The following is a 7919-nucleotide window of genomic DNA, read 5'->3' as shown; positions in this document are numbered from 1 at the left end:
TTTTAGAGGAGGATGCTTCTCTTCAAATGAATCTCGACTTTAATATCAGGTTTGTAGTAGATATGGCCATACTGCTCTTAATTTCTTTCATAGATTTGATGAAAGTTTTCAAAGTAATACATCCTCAAGACCATCATTTTCAACTTCCTTTAGACTGTACCACCACCTTCTACATAGCACAATCCACATGCCTATCTAGCTACTCCCTCAATTCTTTCATACGCTTCGTAGCTACTTGATGCAGGAGCAAGCCATAACATTACAAGCAATTCAGATATTCTTCTTTCATCTTCTTATTATAATAATCATAATTCTAACAGCCAAATTTTGCGATGAAGCAACTTTTTATTGAAAGTACAGTGGAATAGGCATCTCAACTAAAAATAATATAATATTATTATTATTATGTTATTATTTTACTTGATTTAGTACAAGCTGAGATAAGTTCGTTAATATAATAATCGAGTCCAAAATCTACTGGTACGGATTAGGCCGGCACTTTCCAATGAACTTAGATATACTAAGGCACTCTAATAAATCCTTCATGGTCGAGATAATTATATTTCTAGTATCAAATATATTAGTAACTAATATTTACTCTAATAAAATAAATACATGTGATCTAATATATCTAGCTTTAGTAATTATCTACCAAATAATATTTTAATAAAACCATCCTTATAACTCCCATTTAAGTGCCACGACTTCATAGTAAAAGCCACCTCCTCCTTAAAGAAACTCACCATCTTTACGATAGTTAAGAAAAGAAAAAGAATAGAATATCTACGCCAAAAACTTCCATGGATCCTAACTTGATGTTCGCTTAACTTCACTACCAAAATTCTCACTAAAATTCTAAACCGATTAAAGTGTTTCTCTCATCCTTGTAAAATTCAAGAAAATTAAATTAAGAAAATTGATTAATTAAACTACATTAATTGCAATTATGACTCCCAGAATATGTAAAAATATTAGAATTTATAATTTAAAAATTTAACATCAAAATTTGAATTAAAAAAATTAAATTGAGCGCGAAAATATAATTATTTTGGAAAAAACGTATACTAGCGTTAAAATTATCTGTACTCACTTAAATCTGTCTGGTACTGCATGTTAGGAAACTAAAACTCTGAAAACAACAAGGAATAATATTAAGAACATAAACTCGGACACTTATCTTAAAAGATTTGGCCCAAGGTTAGGCCAAATGGGCTAAGATTCAGATTGGGCCTCACTTGGGTGCAAGGCCCAAACCCACACACTAACACCCCTCCCTCAACACTCATTTCAGCCACATTTGTAACTTCCAAGAGAGAGAGAGGGGCGAATAGAAGAGAGAAAGGGGAAGAAGAAAACCCTAGCTTTCATCACCTTCAAATCACGATAACTTTTACTACAAAGCTCCGATTGCCGCACCGTTTGTGACCATTAAAAGCTTATATCCTCCTCTCCAATTATATATGATTAGGTTAGCCATTAACTCAAAATCCTATCTCCAATTTTTCATTCAAATCTGATTTTGTATTTTGAGCTTGGGTATTGAAGATTTTTGGTAATTTTGATGTTATGGGAGTTTTCTAGCCTGTGTTCTTGGTGGTTGTCAATACCAATTTCAGTAGGTAAAGGTAAGAACCCCTTTTTTTCCTCTTGGTTCATCAATTTATATGAGCCCTATTATGACGTTGTGCCAAATTGTATGATATGGTGTTAGATTGAGTAATTGGAAGCTTGGTTTGGTGAAATTGTGGAATTTGAGCTTGAACATTGGTGTAAACCCATTTGAGGCTTGGAAAGTTTGAAAAGAAAATCTTGGAACCATGAGATTTTCGACATTAAGGTATGGGTTTAGGTTTCGGGTAAATACCATGTAACGTGACATGAAGTTCTAGGCTAATGGCCTTAAAATTATTATTGAATTATTGTGGTTGATTATTTGGTTTAGTGGAAATTGTGATATATGTTGGTTGATGATTGAGTATTGTTGAGATAAAGTGTGGGTTTGGAAAATGAGCATGATTTTGATTGAGTTTGAATAAAATTGTGATTGAATAAATTTTCTGATTTGATTGCTTATTGAGCCGTCGATATGGAAATTGGGACGGAGGCTATGATAGGATAAGGAATCTCCTATGTGGTAAGTTGAGGTAAGTTATTTGAATTGTTGTATGAGATTAAGTATGTTTGTTATAGTTTTGATTGAGAATTTGGATACATGAATATTGTGTATTGTTATTAAGAATGGATATAATGGATAGAATGTGTTAAATAAGTTGGAAGTGGGTTGATTAGGCTTGGAATGGTTGATAATTGATAGATAAGTATTTGGAATGTGTAGAAATGGTTTTGAAATGGTTTTGGATTGAATTTAATTGAGAATTGATGAAATTGAAGGTTTGTGTGGAATTGGTAAAAATGAGTTTTTAACCAACTTTGATGGACCATAACTTGGCGCTCGGATTAGAACATTAAATAAGTTTAAGGATGAAGAAAAATAAAATTTTGTAGAGAAAATTATGAATAATTGAAAACTGGTATTAAAAACTAAAAATTAATACTTATGCAAAAAAACATAATTTTGGGGAGTCACATGCACGAGAAATGGTCGCCTGTACGGTGTTTTCATTCAGGAGTTAGGTCATGCATATGTGCAAGGGATGCGTACACATGAGAGAAATTTTTACAAGTTATGCGTATGCACAACTGGTCATGCGTATGCACAAGCTGGGACGCACTTTTGATTTGTGCGTCCGCACAAGGGTGATGCATACGCACAAGTCCTGTTTTGTCACAAAAATCTTTGTTTTTGACTGTTTGGCTTTCTCGGTAAGCTTGTAAACTTCGTAACCCCTATAATGGGTATATAGAGGGTAAAAAGCATTGGGAAGAAAATTATTGAGTCAAAATGAGTTAGAAGTGATTAAAGGGATGTGTTGATATGATTGGAGGATGGAAATGAGTTTGAAGACATATGCTGTGATTATGATTATGAATTAAGCATGATTGTTTGTGCTTGGGAACTCTTTTCAATAAAGTACGACCCCAGTGAGATGGTGGAATGTGAGGATCCCCTTCTTTGTTCCTCCTGGGAATGTAATTTTGCCTCCAGTGAGATGGTGGAAGGTTAGGATCCCCTTCTTTATTCCTCCTGGATATTTGATATGGGAACTTCCTGGGTTAATACAAGGGTTGTGGTTTGCCCTACTTGCTATGGGTTGATATTGGAACTCGCCGGGTAGATGCAAGGGTTATGGTTTGCCCCACTTGCTCTGGGTTGAGATTGGAACTCCCTGAGTAGATGCAAGGGTTATGGTTTGTCCCATTTGCTCTGGATTAAGATTTGAGACTTTGTTGACTCTCCGTCACAAGATGTGGCTGGACACTTAGACCTTTTCAGATGATTCTCCCAAGAGATGATGAATGAATGAATATGAATATGAATACCTCTTGGGGATGCACGCACCGAGGGACTGTCTAGGGTTTGCTACTGGACATGTCAGATTTTGGCTTATAACCGACATATGAGCTTATTGGCTGTAGAGCAGGCATGCATCATTTGTATTTGTGTTTATTGTTACAGTGTGCGTCTTGTATTTCGCTTGCCTTTCTGAATAACTGTACCTATATGTTATTTGATCTAATTTCTTTATCTGTTCTCACTACTTGTATATTCTTTGTACTGTTTGTATGTGTTTGAACAACTGAAACATCCCTTATGCTAGCGGTGGTGACGTTGAGAGTTGTTCCTGATGTGTTGATTGGAGGTTTGCAAAAAACTAAGAATAAACAGATAGATTAGAAATCCTTAGGCAATTTGCCATTTTCGGGTTTAGTGAAAACCTTAGGCTTGGATCGATGAAACTTTGGAGATCAAGATTGCTTAGAGAGTTCCAGTTACCTTATATTGTATCAATTCAGCACTTTTACCCTACTAGGAATCCGATGGTTTGGGTTCTCACACATATATTATTTTTGTTTTTCAGATGCAGGTCCCAACGCTGCTCAGTGAATGAGAGCTTATCTGAAAGATGGCAAAGAAGAATTTTTGCTTCTGTTTGGTTTTTAGATTGTCTCCTTCTGTTGGATAAAATTATATGATGTATTTATTTTAAAGACTTGCCTTTAGAGGCTTTTGATGTATATTTGGAGAGATAAGGTATGTATATCAAACTATTTTTCAATTGTAACTTTAGCTGGCTGGTGCGCGAAATTTAAACTTGCACAACTGAACCGGCAAGTACACCGGGTCGTCCAAGTAATACCTTAGGTGAGTGAGGGTCGAATCTCATGAGGATTGCTGGATTGAGCAAGATGTGGTTATCCTGCAGATCTTAGTCAGGCGAATAGAAAAGTAGTTTGATTGATTAATGAGTGGATATTTTATACGCTTTTTGGTGTCATTTTTATATAGTTTTCATTATGTTTTGTTTAAGTTTTATTATATTTTCATAGGTTTTAGTGAAAAATTCATATTTTTGGATTCTACTTTGAGTTTGTGTGTTTTATGGTGATTTCAGGTATTTTCTGGCTGAAATTGAGGAGTTTGAGCAGAAGTCTAATTCAGAGACAGAGAAAGGACTGCAGATGCTGTCAGGATCTGACCTCCGTGCACTCGAAGGAGCTTTTCTGGAGCTACAAAAGTCCAAATGGCAAGTTCTTAACAGCTATGGAAAGCTAACATCTAGGACTTTCCAGAAATATATAATAGTCCATACTTTTCTTTGGAAATAAAGGCCCAAAACTGGCGTTCAACGCCAGCCACCAGTTCCATTCCTGGCGTTCAACGCCTATAGGGGAGTAGCTGGCGTCCCAACGCCCAAAAGGGAGTCCCAGGGTGGCGTTCAACGCCCCTAAGCAGTACTAGCTCGTGGGAGGTATTCAAGCTCAGCCCAAACACTCACTAAGTGGGCCCCAGAAGTGGATTTTTGCACTATAAGACTAGTTTATCTTATTTCTGTAATCTTTAGTAAGCAGATTAGTATATATAGGAAGAGATCACCCTAACTTCTCTTCTTCCCCCCCCCATTCGAATACTTTACTACTTTTATACAGTATGAGTCACTAACCTCCTAAGGTTAAGGTTATGAGCTCTACTGAGTTTTATAGATCAATAATATTACTGTTTTAGTTCAATATGTCTGATTCTATTCTCTTATGCATTCTCGTTCTTCATCTTATGAATTGAGGGTGACCCATGACAATCACCCTTGTTCTACATGGGTTCTGTGCGAGTCCTGACCAGGATAGCATTGAACCAGAGCTAGAGATTGTATTACGGATTCCAATAGAGTACCTGGGCAACTTTGGATACGTGACATAAAATCTCGTTGACCGTGGGTAGGTGAGGTCTCTGTGGCGTTAAGGCTAGAGTCAGAGATGCAGCACTTTCTGATCCGGAAGATCTGCCTTGTCTATGGCACCTTGAGTAGGATCGTGAAGGGGAATGGAGCTTCATCTTCTACAACAGTGAGAAACCTAAAGGTGGCTTGATGAGAGGACATGAGTCATCTCAACATGGTGGATTGCTGCAGTGGAGGAGGTTAACTTGATGAGAAGACATGGGTTAATCACTTCGGATGCCATTAAAGGAATCAGAAAGTTATTGAAGTAGACAGTAAGAAAAGTTAATCCGAAAAGACAAAGCATCTCCAAAGCCTCAATCGTTCTCATACCGTTAATTTCTCATCTATCTAGGAACGTTTCATTTATTTATTTTGTTTTATGCGTTTCCGTGACAAACTATAATTTCTATCTACCTAACTAAGATCTGCAAGGTAACCACTACTTGCTCAAACCAACAATCTCTGTGGGATCGACCCTCACTCACCTGAGGTATTACTTGGAAGATTGATAAACCCATATTTTATGATTCATCTTGTGCTCAAATTGAATGTTTTTATCAATTCTTCACCCACTTATTCATATGAATTGCATGGTTTTACTTTTCCTTCCTTATTATGTGATAAGTGTGAAAAACATGTTTCCTATACTTTAAAAATATTAAATTTAATTATCCTTCATTACCATTCGATGCCGTGATTTGTGTGTTAAGTATTTTCAGGCTTCATAGGGCAGGAATGGCTTAGAGGACAGAAAGGAAACATACAAAAATGGAAGGAAAACACAAAAATGGAGTTTTGAAGAAAAGGGCAGCGACGTGAACGCATGGACGACACGAGCGCGTGCCTAGCGCGAAATGGCAGCGACGTGTACGCGTGGACGACGCGGACGCGTGCCTTGAGCAGAACGGAAATGACGCGTACGTGTGACTGACGCGTACGCGTGACAAGGAAAAACTCCAGATCACGTGAACGCATGACCCATGCACTCGCGTGACAGACGCCACGTACAGGAATCTGCAGAAATCGCTGGGGGCGATTTTTAGGCTATTTTTGACCCAATTTTTAGCCCAGAAAACATAGATTAGAGGCTATAAAGTGGGGAAATCTATCCATTCATTCAACAACTCATACAACATTCATAATATACATAATTTTAGGTTTTAGATGTAGTTTTTAGAGAGAGAGAGAGAGGTTCTCTCCTCTCTCTTAGGTTTTAGAATTAGGATTTCTTTTACTTTATGGTTATTACTCCATTCCAGGTTCAATATTCCTTTAATTTATGTTTCTCTTTTACTTTTAGATACTCTAATGCTTTTACTTGTTAATTGCTTATGTTGCCAAGTTGGCTTATGAATTTTTCCATGTTAGATTTGAATATTCTATTTAATATAATTTGAGGTATTTCGGATTTATAATTTTTTTATTCAGTTATTGATGCTTCCAATTTAATTTAGATTTATTCCCTTTTTGCTTGGGTTAAGTAATTGGCAATACTTGAGTTATCAGACTCAGCAGTTGACTGAAAATTGGGAATTGTTGATTGATTTCGATCGCTCTAAAGCTAGTCTTCCACAGGAGTTGAATAGGACTTAAGGATCAAATTGATTGGTCCACTTGACTTTCCTTTATTTAGTAAGGGTTAACTAAGTGGGAGCAAAATCTAATTCTCATCACACCCGATAAGGATAACTAGGATAGGATTTTTAGTTCTCATACCTTACCAAGAGTTTTCTTTATAATTATTAATTTATTTTTCTTGCCATTTAAATTACTTGTTCCTTATTTCAAAAACCCAAAAATATACAATTTTCATAACCAATAATAAATCATACTTCCTTTCAATTCCTTGAGAAGACGACCCGAGGTTTAAATACTTCGGTTATAAATTTTATTGGGTTTTGTTACTTGTGACAACTAAACTTTTGTACGAAAGGATTCTCTGTTGGTTTAGAAACTATACTTACAATGCGATTATATTCTTATAAAAATTCTTTACCAGCAGAAAACCTAATCATCAAAATGGCGCCGTTGCCGGGGAATTGCAAACGTGTGACTTATTATTGGTTATTGTAAATATTTTATTTTGCTTGTTTATTTCTTTTTATTTTTGTTTTTAATTTTTATTAGCTACTATGAGTTCTCACCCACGTCGCTTTGAGTTTGGTTCTAATGTTTTTGTAAGGAATGGAAACTATAATGAAAATAGGCATCAAGGTTGGAAGAATCAAAGATGGGAGGAGCCACAAGGATTTGATCAACTCTCTTGGCAACAACCCCCTCCAATGCGCTACAACCAACCTCCACCAAATTACTATGGTCAAAAGCCATTCCGAGGTGCATACCAAGATGATAGATATGGTGGACCCCCTTGTAGTTACCAACAAGCCACATCATATGCCTATGAACCACCTCCTCAACATAGCTTTGAACCACCATACTCACAAGCCACTTACAACCATTCACCTCCATATGACCCTAACCCTTATCCACCCCAATTCCAATCCAATTACCCCCAAGAACCACCACTTCCATATGCACCATGTCCATATCCATCGACCCAAGAATCACAGGCTCGCCTCA

This window comes from Arachis ipaensis, chromosome B6 (assembly GCF_059453495.1).
Source record: "Arachis ipaensis isolate K30076 ecotype BB chromosome B6, ASM5945349v1, whole genome shotgun sequence".
In the NCBI taxonomy this organism is placed as follows: Eukaryota; Viridiplantae; Streptophyta; class Magnoliopsida; order Fabales; family Fabaceae; genus Arachis; species Arachis ipaensis.
The sequence above is the reverse complement of the archived record's forward strand: the minus strand, read 5'-3'. Positions refer to the sequence as shown.